Source organism: Pongo pygmaeus, chromosome 6 (assembly GCF_028885625.2).
Source record: "Pongo pygmaeus isolate AG05252 chromosome 6, NHGRI_mPonPyg2-v2.0_pri, whole genome shotgun sequence".
NCBI lineage: Eukaryota > Metazoa > Chordata > Mammalia > Primates > Hominidae > Pongo > Pongo pygmaeus.
This window is the reverse complement of record NC_072379.2, coordinates 12,451,407-12,469,252: the sequence shown is the minus strand read 5'-3', so window position 1 is coordinate 12,469,252 and position 17,846 is coordinate 12,451,407. Positions and strand designations below refer to the sequence as shown.

Here is a 17,846-nt window from a genome sequence, read left to right as displayed (position 1 = left end):
AGAGCCCCACCAAGAGAGGTATGTAAGCACCCTGTGGCAGATCTCCATGTAGGAAATTGAAGTCTCAGATGAGGGAGCTCCATTCGGCCAAGGCATTCTGGGATCCAGTGAAGCACGTGTTTCAGATTTCATATTATGAGAGCTCAGAATCCACTAGAAAAACCAACACAGAAATAATTAGAACCCGAGTATAGTGGTTCATGCCTGTAATCTCAGCACTTTGGGAGGGTCACTTGAGCCCAGAAGTTCAAGGCCAGCCTGAGCAACATGGTAAGACCATGTCTCTACAAAAAATGTTTAAAATTAGCCAGGTGCACTCCTGACCCCAAGTGATCCGCCCGCCTTGGCCTCCCAAAGTGCTGAGATTACAAGTGTGAACCAGAGTACGAGACCAGCCTGGCCAATACGGTGAAACCCTGTCTCTAATGAAAATACAAAAATTAGCCGGGTGTGGTGGTAGACACCTGTAATCCCAGCTACTCAGGAGGCTGAGGCAGGATAATTGCTTGAACCCGGGAGGCAGAGGTTGCAGTGAGCCAGGATCACACCACTGCACTCCAACTTGGATGACAGAAAGAGACTCCATCTCAGAAAAAAAAAAAAAAAAATTAACCAGGTGCAGTCACACGCGTCTGTAGTCCCAGCTACTCAGGAGGCTGAGGTGGGAGGATCACTCAAGCCCAGGAGGTCGAGGCTGCAGTGAGCTATGATCACGCCACTGTATTCCAGCCTGGGAGACAAAGTGAGACTCTGTCTCAAAGGAATAACAATAATAATTACAATACAGCATAAGATTTAGGAATCAGATTCATTGAGAACATACACTTTGGAGGCGATTAGTCCTGGATTCCGATCCTGGCTCTACCCCAGCCTTGGCTTTGTCATTGGGAAATGGAGACAAGTCCTTGTCCCTCCTCTGGGTATCACAAAGAGTGACTGAATGACTGTCCCTCATGGTCCAGGCACAGCTCCCGGCCTACAGTAAATATGGATAAGGACCAGTTAGTAAGAGGTAATCGTTGCTATTGCCAGGTAACTACCAGGTTGAAAGGGCTCTGCGTGGGGGATCTGGGAAGCTTCAGAACAGGACAGGTAGGAGTTCCCAGGTGGAAAAGGAAGCAGGGGGTTCCAGGACAAGGGAAGACCAGGGGCAGGAAAGCCAGCTGAACAGTGGGATGTGGCTGAGTTTCTGGAAGGCAAAAGGAAGAGGTGGGCCGGGCATGGTGACTGGGATTTCAGGCGTGAGCCACCACGCCCGGCCTTAACTTCTTCCTTTCCGATTTGGATGCCTTTTATTTCTTTGTCCTGTCTAATTGCTCTGACAAGAGGAAGGGAAGGCGGCCAATAACAGTCCATGACCAGGCCAGACATGATGGCTCACACCTGTAATCCCAGCACTTTGAGAGGCCGAAGTGGGCAGATCACCGAGGTCAGGAGTTCGAGACCAGCCTGGCCAACATGGTGAAACCCCATCTCTACTAAAAATAAAAAAATTAGCCAGGTGTGGTGGTGTGCACCTGTAATCCCAGCTACTGGGGAGGCTGAGGCAGGAGAATTGCTTGAACCCAGGAGCTGGAGGTTGCAGTGAGCCGAGACAGTGCCACTGCGCTCCAGCCTGGGTGACAAAGCAAGACTCTGTCTCAAAAAATGAAAATAAAAAATAAAAAAAGGAAGAGGTGAGGTTGGGAGGCTGGCGACAGGAGGCAGGAATATCTATCATGTGGTATCTCACATTCCTGCTCCAAATGCAACTAGTTGTATCATTCCTTAAAAATCCTCCAGGGAGGGCACCATCGCTTCCCCCTCAACTCCCTGCCATCCCCACCCCCAAAACACACACACACACACCCCAATCAGGCCTCTCATTTTGTTGATCTTACCTATTTAACACCTCCCAGATCCACCTGTTCCTCTTTGGCCCGTTCCACTGCCTCCTGACTCACCTCTCTCCAATCTGTTCTGTGCACAGCTGCAAAACAAAAGCCCCTCCTCAAATGCACACCAGCCTGGTCACCCCCTGCCTAAAATTTTTCACCAGTGCTCCATCGCCAACACCCGAACTTCATCCATTCGCTCATAACCTTCATATATATATATATATATTTTTTTTTACAATTTCTTCCCACCACCCAATCTATTGTACACTTAATGGTTTTGTCAAAATGGACTTCATCCAAAAATAGCCACAAAATCACAGATTTAGGGCCAGGTGCGGTGGCTCACACCTGTAATCCCAGCACTTTGGGAGGCCAAGACGGGTGGATCACCTGAGGTGAGAAGTTCGAGATCAGCCTGGCCAACATGGTGAAACCCCCTCTCTACTAAAAATACAAAAATTAGCCGGGCGTGGTGTCAGGTGCCTGTAGTCCCAGCTACTTGGGGGCTGAGGCAGGGGAATCGCTTGAAACAAGGAGGCAGAGTTTGCAGTGAGCCGAGACTGTGCCATGCACTCCAGCCTGGGTGACAGAGGGAGATGTCATCTCAAAAAAATAAATAAATAAAAAATCACAGATTTAGTGCACTAGCTGTGTTTTCCCCCATAACCATTAAAATAAACCCACAAGTATTAAAGGAAACCAGGCCAGGTATGGTGGCTCACAGCTATAATCCCAGCACTTTGGGATGCTGAGGTGGGAGAATCACTTGAGCCCAGGAGTTTGAGACCAGCCTGGGCAACATAGTGAGATCCTACTCTACCAAAAATTAAAAATTTGGTTGGGGCCAGGCACGGTGGCTCACGCCTGTAATCCCGGCACTTTGGGAGGCTGAGGCGGGCGGATCATCTGAGGTCAAGAGTTCAAGACCAGCCTGGCCAACATGGCAAAACCCCGTCTCTACTAAAAATACGAAAAAAATTAGCCGGGTATGGTGGCACATGCCTGTAATCCCAGCTTCTTGGGATATTGAGGCAGGGGAATTGCTTGAACCTGGGAGGCAGAGATTGCAGTGAGTCGAGATTGCGCCATTGCACTCCAGCCTGGGCAACAGAGCAAGACTTCATCCCAAAGAAAAAAAAAATTGGCCAGGCATGGTGGCACGTGCCTGTGGTCCCAGCTACTGGGGAGGCTGAGGCGAGAGGATTGTTTGAACCCAGGAGGTTGAGGCTGCAGTGAGCCATGTTTGCACCACTGTGCTCCAGCCTGGGCAATAGAGCAAGACCTTGTCTCAATTTTTAAAAAATAATTAAAACATAAAGTAAACCAGGTGTGTGTGTGTGTGTGTGTGTGTGTGCACACATGTGATGTCTGTCACAGAAACTATCCATGCTCCATGTAAATCCTCTTGTCCTTCCCAGTTCAGGGATGCTGGTCTGACCTCAATTGCCACCTCCTGGCTGGCTTGGTCCCCCAGGGCCAGGCTGACTTGCTGGGGAGGTGGACACAAGAATGCCACACGGGAGAGACTGATACCAACACAAAGGATTATTGGCCAACACCTGGGCAGGTCTGGTTGACCAAGGTAAGGTGAAGCCAGGGTTATTTTGGCAAATATTTAACAAACTGGCTCTGTGGGGACAAGTGTGATTGGCAGCGTTTGCCAATTGCCATGGTGTAAATCCTCTCACCATGGCTGAATTGAAGCCACCAACTAGATGTCCCTGAAAGTGGAGTTGGGAAGAGATACTGACAGTCAGCTCTCCCAGGTCGGTATGGGCTGGCTATGATGTACCACTGGTGGGGCCCAGGACATCGTCTTAGGGAGCTCCTGCTCTGTAAGTCCTGAAACACATGTGGAGAGAAGAGAATTACATTGAGGCCAGGCGCGGTGGCTCACGCCTGTAATCCCAGCACTGTGGGAGGCCAAGGAGGGTGGATCACCTGAGGTCAGGAGTTTGAAATCAGCCTGGCAAACATGGAGAAACCCAGTCTCTACTAAAAATACAAAAATTAGCCGGGCAGGCTGGCAGGCGCCTGTAATCCCAGCTACTCGGGGGCTGAGGCAGGAGAATCGCTGGAACCCAGGAGGCGGAGGTTGCGGTGAGCCAAGATCACACCACTGCACTCCAGCCTGGGCAACAGAGCGAGACACCGTCTCAAAAAAAAAAAAAGAATGGCGTTGAGAAGGAGGTCGGAAGATATTGACTAACCAGAGGCTCACTGAAAACACTTGTATGCAGGAGAAAAGAAGAGCTACAAGCATACACACAAGATTCTTTCTGAGGGTCCACAGCTGGGGAGGCCCAGAAGGCAGGGAATTCCAGGACAGAAGGGGGCTGGAAGCCCTAACTGCCCAGTTTTCCTGTCACTCCCTGAGACTAGGTGTCATGCTTCTGCTTGTAGGTAGAAATAGCTCCTGATTGGAGGCCAAGAAAGGACCAGATTCTGCTAATCCACAAAATCTGGTGGTCAAGAACTTCACTAAAAGAAGAAGTGAAAGGATTTCCTTCCTGAAGGACCCACACAGCTGGATTGCTTCCCTAAGACCAAAAAACCCTGGAGCGCTGCTTGCAGAGACCCAGCCCCCTCACTGCACTGCCGCAGGACACTGACGGCCTGAGGCTGGAGATGGACACACTCTGCCCACTTATTTGACCCCAACACTCACGGGGTTGGTTGGAATAGCCAGGAAACGTGTGCATTCGGGGTCCCAAGAGACAGCGTGTGGGCCGGGCATAGTGGCTCTCGCCTGTAATCCCAGCACTTTGGGAGGCCGAGGTGGGTGGATCACTTGAGGTCGGGAGTTCAAGACCAGCCTGACCAACATGATGAAACCTCATCTCTACTAAAAATACAAAAATTAGTTGGGCGTGGTGGGGTGCCTGTAGTCCCGCTACTTGGGAAGCTGAGGCAGGAGAATCACTTGAACCCGGGAGGTGGAGGTTTCAGTGAGCTGAGATCGTGCCACTGCACTCTAGCCTGGGCGACAGAGTGCGACTCTGTCTCAAAAAAAAAAAAAAAAGAGAAAGAGACAGTGTGTGGCAGGAAAGCCCTGTGTGGTGGAGAGCTACCGGCCTCTGGAGCCAGGGCCCTGACTCTACCCTTTAGGAGGATATGAATTTGGACAGCACTTTCTTCCTCCACACACTGGCACTAATGGTGCTTGCTTGCAATACCTTATTTTACTGTTGGGAGGCTTGAATGAGGCAGAGTCACAGGAGCACTTTGGTTTTTGAGACAGGATTTCACTCTGTCATGTAATAGCAGCTCACTGGCAGCCTCAATCTCTCCAGGCTCAATTGATCCTTCTACCTCAACCTCCTGAGTAGCTGGGACTGTAGGCACATGCCACCATGCCCAGCTCATTTTTGCTTTTTTTTTTTTTTTTTTTTGTAGAGATGAGGTTTTGCCGTGTTGCCCAGGTAGATCTTGAACCCCTGGGCTCAAGCCATCTGCCTGCCTTGGCCTCCCAAGATGCTGGGATTATAGGTGTGAACCACCACACCCAGCCGACACAGGAGCACTTTGCAAACTGTAAAGCATTGTAGAACAATGAACAGTGAAATGACGGTGATGCCCCAGCCACCCAACCCCCCTGGGAATCAGCTTCTGTTCATTAGCTCAGCAGCTCAGGCCACAAAGGAAGTCTTTGGACAAGCTGGATAGTTAGTCACCCAGTGAGTTTGGAAGCTTAGGGAAGGTAGAATCCCCAGGGAGCCCCAAGGGGAGGCAGGACACACCAAGACAGACAAAGGCACTGAGAGGAGAGATAGGAAGATTCTCAACACCAACCCTGCCGCTGCATCCGGGAAGCACCTCTGCCCTCACAAGGCTTTTAACCTCGCCAGGAAGGCAAGGTGCACATGACAGCCCGCTTTGCTCATCCTCTTCTCCAGAATGTCTGAGAAATGCCTAGTGATTCCCGCCTCCCCTGCCCTCGTCTCTCTCCCTGCTTTCTGTCACTATGGACCACAGCCCTAAAGAATGACTCCTCCCAAGGAATGGTCTTCTTAGGAACACAGTCCCCCAGAATATGCCAACTCCAATCGGAGGACATCTATGCGACATGAGAAGTTCTGACTATTTTGCAATTATTTCTTTTCTTTTTTTTTTGCGGGGGGTGGAGACAGGGTCTTTCTCTGTTGCCCAGGCTGGAGTGGAGTGGCGTGACGTGATCTCGGCTCACTGTAACCTCCCCATCCCAGCCTCCCAGGTCCAAGCGATTCTCATGCCTCAGCCTCCCGAGTAGCTGGGACTACAGGTACACACCACCATACCCAACTAATTTTTGTAGTTTTAGTAGAGACGGGGTTTCGCCATGTTGGCCAGTCTGGTCTCGAACTCCTGACCTCAAGTGATCCGCTTGCCTCAGCCTCCCAAAGTGCTGGGATTACAGGCGTGAGCCACTGCACACAGCCATATTTTGCAGTTCTTGAGATACATGGGGAGATGCTGGACTGAGAGTTGATAGATGTGGATTCCTAGATTCTTTTTTCTTTCTCTCTCTTTTTTTTTTTTTTTTGATACAAGGTCTTCCTCCATGGCCCAGGCTCGAGTGTAGTGGTGCTGTCTTGGCTCACTGCAGCCTCATTCTCCTGGGCTCAAGCGATCCTCCCACCTCAGCCTCCTGAGTACGTGGGAATACAGACACCCACCACCATACCTGGCTAATTGTTTGTATTTTTAGTAGAGATCAGGTTTCACCATGTTGCCTAGGCTTGTCTTGAACTCCTGAGCTCAAGCAATCTACCCACCTCAGCCTCACAAAGTGCTGCGATTACGGGACGGAGCCACCGCGCCCAGCTGATAGACCTAGATTTTGATTCCAGTTCTGCTGCTTACTAGCTGAGAGGGGAGGTGGCTAATTCTCTTGAGGCCTTGGTTTGTCCATCTGTAAGATGGGCATAGTGATCTCCACCCCGTGTTCTGGCTGGACAGCATTGTCATGTCAAGAGCTTCGCTGAGGACTGGGAGTGGTGGCTCACGCCTATAATCCCAACACTTTGGGAAGCTGAGGAAGGAGGATCACTTGAGCCTAGAAGTTTGAGGCCAGTCTGGGCAACATAGTCAGACTCCATCTCCACAAAAAATTTAAAAAATTAGCTGGGTGTGGTGGTGTGTGCCTGTAATCCCAGCTACTTGGGAGGCTGAGGTGGGAGGATGGCTTGAGCTGGGGAGGTCAAGGCTGCAGTAAGCTATGATTGTGTCACCCTACTCCAGCCTGGGTGACAGAGTGAGACCCTGTCTCAAAAAAAAGAAGACCCAGATCTTCAGGAAAGAAGAAAGGATATGACAAACAATAAATGTGAGTAAATATGAAAGGCAATCTTTTTACGCTTAATTTATTTAAAATATATGTGACAATTTAAGTCAAAAGTAAAAATGTTTGCCAGGTGAAGTGGCTCACGTCTGTAATCCCAGCACTTTGGGAGGCCAAGACGGGCCGAGATCAGGTGATCGAGACCATCCTGGATAACACGGTGAAACCCCGTCTCTACTAAAAATACAAAAAAATTAGCCAGGCGTGGTGGCGGGCGCCTCTAGTCCCAGCTACTCGGGGGGCCGAGACAGGAGAACGGCGTGAACCCGGGAGGCGGAGCTTGCAGTGAGCTGAGATTGCGCCACTGCACTCCAGCCTGGGCGACAGAGCAAGACTCCATCTCAAAACAAAACAAAACAAACAAACAAACAAAAACTATAAAACGTTGTTGAAAGACATTAAGGAAGACCTAAATAAAGTTTTTAAAATCTCACATTCAGATGTTTCAGCTGTGGACCTCTCAAGAACTGCAAAATATGTCTGTGTGCAGTGGCTCACGCCTGTAATCCCAGCACTTTGGGAGGCCGAGGCGAGCAGATCACTTGAGGTCAGGAGTTCGAAACCAGACTGGCCAACATGGCGAAAAAATGCCTCTACTAAAAATACAAAAATTAGTCGGGTGTGGTGGTGTGTGCCTGTAGTCCCAGCTACTCGGGAGGCTGAGGCATGAGAATCGCTTGGACCTGGGAGGCTGGGAGAGGGAGGTTGCAGTGAGCTGAGATCACGCCACTCCACTCCAGCCTGGGCAACGGAGAAAGACCCTGTCTCCAACAACAACAAACAAAAAAGAATTGCAAAGTAGTCAGAACCTCTCATGTCACATAGATGTCCTCCGATTGGAGTTGGCATATTCTGGGGGACTGTGTTCCTAAGAAGACCATTCCTTGGGAGGAGTCATTCTTTAGGGCTGTGGTCCATAGTGGCAGAAAGCAGGGAGAGAGACGAGGGCAGGGGAGGCAGGAATCACTAGGCATTTCTCAGACATTCTGGAGAAGAGGATGAGCAAAGCGGGCTGTCGTGTGCACCTTGCCTTCCTGGCAAGGTTAAAAGCCTTGTGAGGGCAGAGGTGCTTCCCGGATGCAGCGGCAGGGTTGGTGTTGAGAATCTTCCTATCTCCCCTCTCAGTGCCTTTGTCTGTCTTGCTGTGTCCTGCCTCCCCTTGGGGCTCCCTGGGGATTCTACCTTCCCTAAGCTTCCAAACTCACCGGGTGACTAACTATCCAGCTTGTCCAAAGACTTCCTTTGTGGCCTGAGCTGCTGAGCTAATGAACAGAAGCTGATTCCCAGGGGGGTTGGGTGGCTGGGGCATCACCGTCATTCACTGTTCATTGTTCTGCAATGTTTGCAAAGTGCTCCTGTGTCGGCCGGGTGTGGTGGTTCACGCCTATAATCCCAGCATCTTGGGAGGCCAAGGCAGGCAGATGGCTTGAGCCCAGGGGTTCAAGATCCACCTGGGCAACACGGCAAAACCTCATCTCTACAAAAAAAAAAAAAAAAAAAAGCAAAAATGAGCTGGGCGTGGTGGCATGTGCCTAGAGTCCCAGTTACTCAGGAGGTTGAGGTGGAAGGATCAATTGAGCCCGGAGAGATTGAGGCTGCCAGTGAGCTGCTATTACACGACAGAGTGAAATCCTGTCTCAAAAACCAAAGTGCTCCTGTGACTCTGTCTCATTCGAGCCTCCCAATAGTAAAATAAGGTATTGCAAGCAAGCACCATTAGTGCCAGTGCGTGGAGGAAGAAAGTGCTGTCCAAATTCATATCCTCCTAAAGGGTAGAGTCAGGGCCCTGGCTCCAGAGGCCGGTAGCTCTCCACCACACAGGGCTTTCCTGCCACACACTGTCTCTTTCTCTCTCTTTTTTTTTTTTTTTTTTTTGAGACAGTGTCTCACTCTGTTGCCCAGGCTAGAGTGCAGTGGCACGATCTCAGCTCACCGAAACCTCCACCTCCCAGGTTCAAGTGATTCTCCTGCCTCAGCTTCCCAAGTAGCGGGACTACAGGCACCCCACCACGCCCGACTAATTTTTGTATTTTTAGTAGAGATGGAGTTTTATCATGTTGGTCAGGCTGGTCTTGAACTCCCGACCTCAAGTGATCCACCCACCTCAGCCTCCCAAAGTGCTGGGATTACAGGCGAGAGCCACTATGCCCGGCCCACACGCTGTCTCTTGGGACCCCGAATGCACACGTTTCCTGGCTATTCCAACCAACCCCGTGAGTGTTGGGGTCAAATAAGTGGGCAGAGTGTGTCCATCTCCAGCCTCAGGCCGTCAGTGTCCTGCGGCAGTGCAGTGAGGGGGCTGGGTCTCTGCAAGCAGGGCTCCAGGGTTTTTTGGTCTTAGGGAAGCAATCCAACTGTGTGGGTCCTTCAGGAAGGAAATCCTTTCACTTCTTCTTTTAGTGAAGTTCTTGACCACCAGATTTTGCGGATTAGCAGAATCTGGTCCTTTCTTGGCCTCCAATCAGGGTTTTTTGTTTGTTTGTTTGTTTGTTTTTTGCTTTTATTTTCAGACAGAGTTTTGCTCTTTGTTGCCCTGGCTGGTGCACAATGGCACGATCTCGGCTCACCACAACCTCTGCCTCACGTGTTCAAGCGATTCTCCTGCCTCTACCTCCCATGTAGCTGGGATTACAGGCACCTGCCACCACGCTCCGTTAATTTTTGTATTTTTAGTAGAGACATGGTTTCCCCATGTTGGCCAGGCTGGTCTTGAACTCCTGACCTCAGGCGATCCACCCGCCTCGGCCTCTCAAAGTGCTGGGATTACAGGCCTGAGCCACCATGCCCGGCTAATTTTGTATTTTTAGTAGAGACAGGGTTTCCCCATGTTGGTCAGGCTAGTCTCGAACTCTCGACCTCAGGTGATATGCCTGCCTCGGCCTCCTAAAGTGCTGGGATTACAGGCCTGACCCACTGCGCCCGGCTCAGGAGTTATTTCTACAAGCAGAAGGATGACCCCTAGTCTCAGGGCATGACAGGAAAAGCGGGTGGTTAGGGCTTCCTGCCGCCTTCTGTCCTGGAACTCCCTGTCTTCTGGGCCTCCCCAGCTGTGGACCAGCGGTGGTGCCGGCGTGGAGACGGATGGGAAACTGCTGCTGTCCAGTCCAGATTTTGGAGTGTCAGACACCGATATTTGCGAACTCTTTGCAGAATTTGGAACGCTCTGGCCGCAGCTTACGATCAGCAGACATGCACTTTGAGCGGAAGGCACACGCCCTGAAGACCATGAAGCAGTACTGCGGCGCCCCTCTGGCTGGCCGCCCCGTGAACATTCAGCTTGTCACATCAGATTGATACACAGCAGACACCTGCACAGAGCTTAAACAGAGGTGGCATGACTAGAAACCGTGGCGCTGGAGGTTTTGGTGGTAACAGAGGCACCCGGGGAGGCACCCGTGGAGGCAACCGGGAAAAAGGCAGAGGCGCCAGCAGGAATTCAAAGCAGCAGGTTTTCGGCAGCGGAGCTGGACACCTATAATGCCAGAATGGACACCAGTTAAGCAGACCAGCAAATCCGCGTGAGCAACAGGACCCAGGCGACTTCTCTCGCTCCATGGTGGGGAGGCTGTGGCTGGAGCTGTGCGGCCAATGATGGATTTGTTTCTTTTATGTTTTAAAGTAGGATTTAAAAACTCATGTAAAGATGTTTTTTCTTTCTTTCTTTGTTTTTAAATTCTGAAACAGAAAAAAAAAAATCCCACTTTCACGTGTTGAAAGTTTGAAATACCGGCCGGGCGCGGTGGCTCACGCCTGTAATCCCAGCACTTTGGGAGGTCGAGGCGGGCAGATCACAAGGTCAGGAGATCGAGACCATCCTGGCTAACACTGTGAAACCCCGTCTCTACTAAAAGTACAAAAAATTAGCCGGGCACAGTGGCGCGCACCTGTAGTCCCAGCTACTCTCGGGAGGCTGAGGCAGGAGAATGGCGTGAACCCGGGAGGCAGAGCTTGCAGTGAGCCAAGATGGCGCCACTGCACTCCAGCCTGGGCAACAGACCAAGACTCCATCCCAAAAGAAAAAAGACTGAAATACTGTTAAGATGACAATAGTCCCCAGATGACCTACAGATTTAACACAACCCCTAGCAAAATCTCAACTGGTTTCTTTGCAGAAACCAGTTCTTTGACAAGCTGACTCTAAAACTCATATGGAAATTCAAAGGACCCAGATTTCAAAACTTAATACAAAAATACAATAATCAAGACAGCTTGATCCTGGCATACGGATGGACATATAGATCAATGGAATAGAATTGACAGTCTAGAAATAAACCCTCACATTTACAGTCAATTGATTTTTGACAGGAGTGCCAAGGCCATTCAATGGAGAAAGAAGTATATTCAACAGATGTCTAGAACAATTGAATATCTGCCCGCAAAAGAAAGAAGTGCAACTGCTACCACATACCATATACAAAAATTAACTTGGCTGGGCGCGCTGGCTCATGTCTGTAATCCTAGCACTTTGGAAGGCCGAGGTGGGAGGAGTGCTTGAGGCTAAGAGTTCAAGACCAACCTGGCCAACATGGAGAGACTTCATCTATTTAAAAAAAAATTAACCCGGCTGGGCGCAGTGGCTCACGCCTGTAATCCCAGCACTTTGGGAGGCCGAGGGGGAGCGGATCACAAGGTCAGGAGATCGAGACCATCCTGGCTCACACGGTGAAACCCCATCTCTACTAAAAATACAAAAAATTAGCCGGGCATGGTGGCAGGCGCCTGTAGTCCCAGTTACTGGGGAGGCTAAGGCAGGCGAATGATGTGAACCCGGGAGGCAGAGCTTGCAGTGAGCCAAGATAGTGCCACTGCAGTCCAGCCTGGGCCACAGAGCGAGACTCCATCTCAAAAAAAAAAAAAAAAAAAAAATTAACTCAACATGGATCAAATACCTAAACGTAAGAGCCAAAACTATAAAACATAGGGAAGAAATATAGGCATAAATTTGTTTCTCTGTTACCCAGGCTGGAGTGCCATGGCATGACTGTAGTTCACTACAGCCCCCAACACCTGAGCTCAAGTGGTCCTTCCACCTCAACCTCAGAAGTAGCTGAGAAGAACTACAGGCGTGCACCACCATGCCTGGCTAATTTTGTTTAATTTTTAATAGGAATGAGGTCTCACTATGTTGCCCAGACTTGTCTCAAACTCCTGGCCTCAAGTGATCTTTCTGCCTTGTGACACTTGAAATTTATTTCAAAAGAATAAGGAGGCTATAAGAAAAATTAAAAAAAAAAAATTGGGGTCAGGAAGGGTGGCTGCACATGTAGTCTCAGCTACTGCGGAGGCTGAAGTGGGAGAATCGCTTGAGCCCAGGAAGTCGAGGCTGCAGTGAGCCATGATCTCACCACTTCACTCTAGCCTGGGCAACAGAGCAAGACCCTATCTCAAAAAAAAAAAAAAAAAAATCATAAGACTTTTGCTTAAGAATTGCTGGGCAGGCACAGTGGCTTACGCCTGTAATTCCAGCACTTTGGGAGGCCAAGGTGGGCAGATCACCTGAGGTCAGGAGTTCGAGACTAGCCTGGCCAACGTGATGAAACCCCGTCTCTACTAAAAAAAAAAAAAATTAGCTGGGCATGGTGGCATGTGCCTGTAATCCCAGCTACTGGGGAGGCTGAGGCATGAGAATCGCTTGAACTGGGGAGGCGGAGGTTGTAGTGAGCTGAGATCGTGCCATTGCACTCCAGCCTGGGCAACAAGAGCAAAACTCTGTCTCAAAAAAAAAAAAACAAAAACAAAAAAAAAACAAAGAATTGCTTAAGATATTTTTCAGATCCTGAATTCCAGCGAAACAGCTGATGCCAACCAGTTTGAAGACCTCTGCAGGGGAAGAGAATGAGCATGAGAACCCAGCTTCTTCATCTCCCTGTCCCATGACTTCACCCTGCACGCTTCTACTCATCAACCACCTCCACACTTCAGCCCACTCCAAAACTCTGAAAAACCCTAACTCCAAATTCCTGGGGGAGATGAATTTGAGGTTTCCTCCATCTCCTTGTTTGGTGGCCTTATGAAGAAACCTCCTTCTCTACTGCAACCTGGTGTATCTGTGTATTGACTTGCCATGAATATCAGACAAAGGACCTATCTGTAGGTACTCTACATTGTTGGTGGCGATGTAAAATGGTCCAGTACCGTGGAAAAGCAGTTCCTCCAAATGTTAAACATAGAATCACTAGGCTGGGCGTGGTGGCTCATGCCTGTAATCCTAGCACTTTGAGAGGCTGAGGTGGGTGGATCACTTGAGGTCAGGCGTTCAAGACCAGCCTGGCCAATATGGTGAAACCCTGTGTCTACCAAAAATACAAAAAAAAAAAAAAAAAGTAGCTGAGCATGGTGGTGCGTGCCTGCAATCCTGGTTACTGGGGAGGCTGAGGCAGGAGAATTGCTTGAACCTGGGAGGCAGAGGTTGCAGTGAGCTGAAATCGTGCCACTGCACTCCAGCCTGGGTGACAGAGCGAGACTCTGTCTCAAAAAACAAACGAACCCAGAATCACTAGATGACCCAGTATATTAAGCATGTATCTTTATTTTCTGTATTTTGATTCTTTTTGTTTTGTTTTGTTTTCGAGACAGAGTCTTGCTGTGTCGCCCAGGCTGGAGTGCAGTGCTCCCTGCAACCTCTGCCTTCTGAGTTCAAGCTATCCTCATGCCTCAGCCTCTCTTGTAGCTGGGACTACAGGCACACACCATCATACTCAGCTAATTTTTGTATTTTTAGTAGAGTGGGGTTTCACCATGTTGGCCAGGCTCCTTGACCTCCTTGAACTTGAACTCCTGACCTCAGGTGATCTGCCTGCCTCGGCCTCCCAAAGTGCTGGGATTATAGGCATGAGCCACCATGCCTGGCCTGTATTTTGATTCTATTTTTTGACATCTGGGGCCTTGCTGGTGCTAGAGGAGGAAACTGACCCTCCCAGGGTTAGCTAATACTGAGAGATACCAAACAACTCATAGTTAGGAGATTTTCAGGGTTTTGGAGTAGGCTGAAGTGTGGAGGTGGTTGATGGCTGGGGGTATACCTTTTTGTTTTGTTCTGATTTTTTATGTTTTAGACACAGAGTAGCCAGGCACGGTGGCTCATGCCTGTAATCCCAGCACTTTGGGAGGCTGAGGTGGGTGGATCACGAGGTCAGGAGATCGAGACCATCCTGGCTAACATGGTGAAACCCCGTCTCTACTAAAAATACAAAAACATTAGCAGGGCGCGGTGGCGGGTGCCTGTAGTCCCAGCTACTCGGGAGGCTGAGGCAGGAGAATGGCATGAACCCGGGAAGTGGAGCTTGCAGTGAGCCGAGATCGTGCCACTGCACTCCAGCCTGGGCAACAGAACAAGACTCCATCTCAAAAAAAAAAAAAAAATAGACAGAGTCTCACTCTGTTGTCCAGGCTGCAGTGTGATGGTGCAATCAGAGCTCACTACAGCTTTGAACTCCCAGGCTCAAGTGATCCTTCTGCTTCAGTCTCCCAAGTAGCTGGGTCTACAGGCCTGTAACACCATACCTGGCTATTTCAAACAGTTTTTATAGAGGCAGGGTCTTGCTATGTTGCCCAGGCTGGTCTCAAACTCCTGGCCTCAGGCGATCTTCCTGCCTCAGCTTCCTGAATACCTGGGACTACAGGTGCATGCACCACCTCACTCACCTGTGATTGATTTTTAACAGTGATGGGGTCTTGCTATGTTGCCCAGACTGGTTTGAAACTCCTGAGCTCAAGCAATCCTCCTGCCTTGGCCTCCCAGAGTGTTGGGATTAAAGGTGTGAGCCACTGCCTCCGGCTTGTCTATTTGTTTTTAACAATCCTTTAAAAATACAAAAACAATCTTAACACTGTGGGCTGTACACTGTGGCCTAGGAGTAGATTTGGCCTACAGGCTAGAGTTTTCCAATCCCTGATCCAGACGCTTCCAGCTGAGTCTTGGAAGGGGCTGCAGTCAGAGGCCACAGGCACCACCTGCCCACAGGATCTCTTCCAATATGATTCCTCCCCAACTCCCAGCCTCGGTCATTGCAATAGGAGTCAATTTCTAGTGAAACTGTATTAGTCAAGGCTCTCAAACAGAATGAATAGGATATACATACAGAGAGAGAAAAATAATCCTTTCATTATTTTAAAAGACTGGCTTAGGCTGGGCGTGGTGGCTCATGCTTGTAATCCCAGCACTTTGGGAGCCGAGGCAGGCAGATCACCTGAGGTCAGGAGTTCAAGACCAGCCTGGTCAACATGGAGAAACCCCGTCTCTACTAAAAACACAAAAAATTAGCTGGGTATAGTGGTGCATGCCTGTAATCCCAGCTACTCGGGAGGCTGAGGCAGAAGAATCGCTTGAACCCGGGAGATGGAGGTTGCAGTGAGCCTAGGTCATGCCATTGCACTCCAGCCTGGGCAACAAGAGCGAAATTCCATCTCAAAAAATAAATAAATAAATAAGAATTGGCTTAGGACAGGCGTGGTGGCTCACGCCTGTAATCCCAGCACTTTGGGAGGCCAAGGCAGGCGGATCGCCTGAGGTCAGGAGTTGAAGACCAGGCTGCCCAACATGGTGAAACCCCATCTCTACTAAAAATACAAAAATTAGCCAGGCATGGTGGTGGGTGCCTGTAATCCCAGCTACTCGGGAGGCTGAGTCAGGAGAATCACTTGAACCTGAGAGGCGGAGGTTTCAGTGAGCTGAGATCATGCCATTGCACTCCAGCCTGGGCGACAAAAGTGAGACTCTGTCTCAAGAGAGAAAGAAAACTGGCTTCTGTAATTGCAGAGGCTGGCAAGTTCAAAATGTGTAGGGCAGGCTGGCAGGCTGGAGATCCAGGGAAGAGGTGGTGTTGCAACCTCGTGTCTAAATTCTTCAGGCAGGCCAAGCAGGCTGGAAACCCAGCCAGGGTTTCTATGCTGCAGTGGAATCGAGGCCCAATTCCTTCTTCTTCAGGAAACCTCACTCTTTAACCTTAAAGCCTTCAAGTGATTGGATGAGACCTACCTGCTTTGTGGAGGGTCATCGTCATTATTCAAATTCTGCTGATTTAAATGTTCATCACAGCCAGGCACAGTGGCTCACATTTGTAATCCCAGCACTTTGGGAGGCTAAGGCAGGAGGATCGCTTTGAGTTCAGGAGTTTGAGACCAGCCTGGGCAATATAGCGAGACCCTGTCTCTACAAAAAAATAAAATAAAGCCAGGCATGATGGTGTGAGCCTGTAGTCCCAGCTACTTGGGAGGCTTAAGTGGGAGGATCACTTGAGTCTGGAAGGTTGAGGCTGCAGTGAGCTATGATCACACCACTGCACTCTAGCCTGGGCGACAGAGCAAGACTCTGTCTCTAAAATAAAAATTTAAAAAGTTAATCATGTCTGAAAATTACCTTCATAGTAGCACCTAGACTGGTGTTAGCATCTAAACTGATGTCTAGACAGGCACCTTAGCGTAGCCAAGTTGTCAGAAAATTAGCTACAACATAGATCTTTTGTCTGTGCCTCAAAATCCAGGTTTAGCAGCCCTGGGGAAAGAAAAACCTTTTGTTTTGTCTTTGATTTGAGACCCACCTCCCCAAGCTTCATTTTTTTTTTTTTTTTTTTTTTTTGAGACTGAGTCTCACTCTGTCACCTAAGCTGGAGTGCTATAGTGCGATCTTGGCTCACTGCAACCTCTGCCTCCCGGGTTCAAGCGATTCTCGTGCCTCAGCCTCTCAAGTAGCTGGGACCACAGGTGTGTGCCACCACACCTGGCTAATTTTTTTTGTAATTTTAGTAGAGAAAGGGTTTTGCCATGTTGGCCAGGCTGGCCTTGGACTCCTGACCTCAAGTGATCCGCAGACCTTGGTGTCCCAAAGGTCTGGGATTATAGGTATTAGCCACTGCGCCCAGCCTTTTCTTTCTTTTTTTTTTTTCTGTCTCCAAAGACTGGCCTCTTTCCAGGATGACTTTCGGTGAAATTTCCACTCCTTTCAGGGGAAGCACAACTCCCACCCACACCGATAATAGACATTTCCTTCTTGCTGCGTCAGGATGATGAGAATTGAAGTCTGGTTTAACCCTGTCCTTAACCCTCCTTGGGGCCCTGGATGGGTAGTTCTGTAGCTCCCGGCCTCTCGCTGACCACTGGACCAAAATACACAGAAGAATCCTTTACAAGGTAAGTATTTGACGGATACCTCTTAGGTGGCCTCAGCTTTAGGAAGCTTTATTGGATCTGAAAATAGCTTTATTTCCCCAGGCCAGCCCTCCCCACATACCTTGCCTTCAGCTTAGTGTCACAGTGCCTGTATCTCTGTGCAAAGAGTGATATTGGGGTGTTTGCAGGCTGGACTCAGAGCTGAAAGTCTCCCTGCCAAGTAATGAGCATTTACCACTGGCAAGTGTCTATTGCGTGCCAGACACTGTATCTAACCCTCAAGACAGCCTGTAAGCGAGACAGACGCCACCATCCTGCTGTCACTTTGTTGGTTTTTTTTGTTTATTTGTTTTGTTTTTGAAACTGAGTCTCACTCTGTCACCCAGGCTGGAGTGCAATGGCGCTATCTCAGTTCACTGCAACCTCCGCCTCCCAGGTTCAAGCGATTCTCCTGCCTCAGCCTCCTAAGTAGCTGGGATTACAGGTGGCGCTACCACACTCAGCTAATTTTTTTGTATTTTTAGTAGAGACGGGGTTTCACC

At 49.5% G+C, this 17,846-nt stretch overlaps 1 pseudogene; it reads left to right on the top strand.

The window, feature by feature from the left end:
• Positions 1-9,341: 9,341 nt before the first annotated feature.
• Positions 9,342-10,697, top strand: LOC129040876 (THO complex subunit 4-like; annotated as a pseudogene).
• Positions 10,698-17,846: the final 7,149 nt, after the last annotated feature.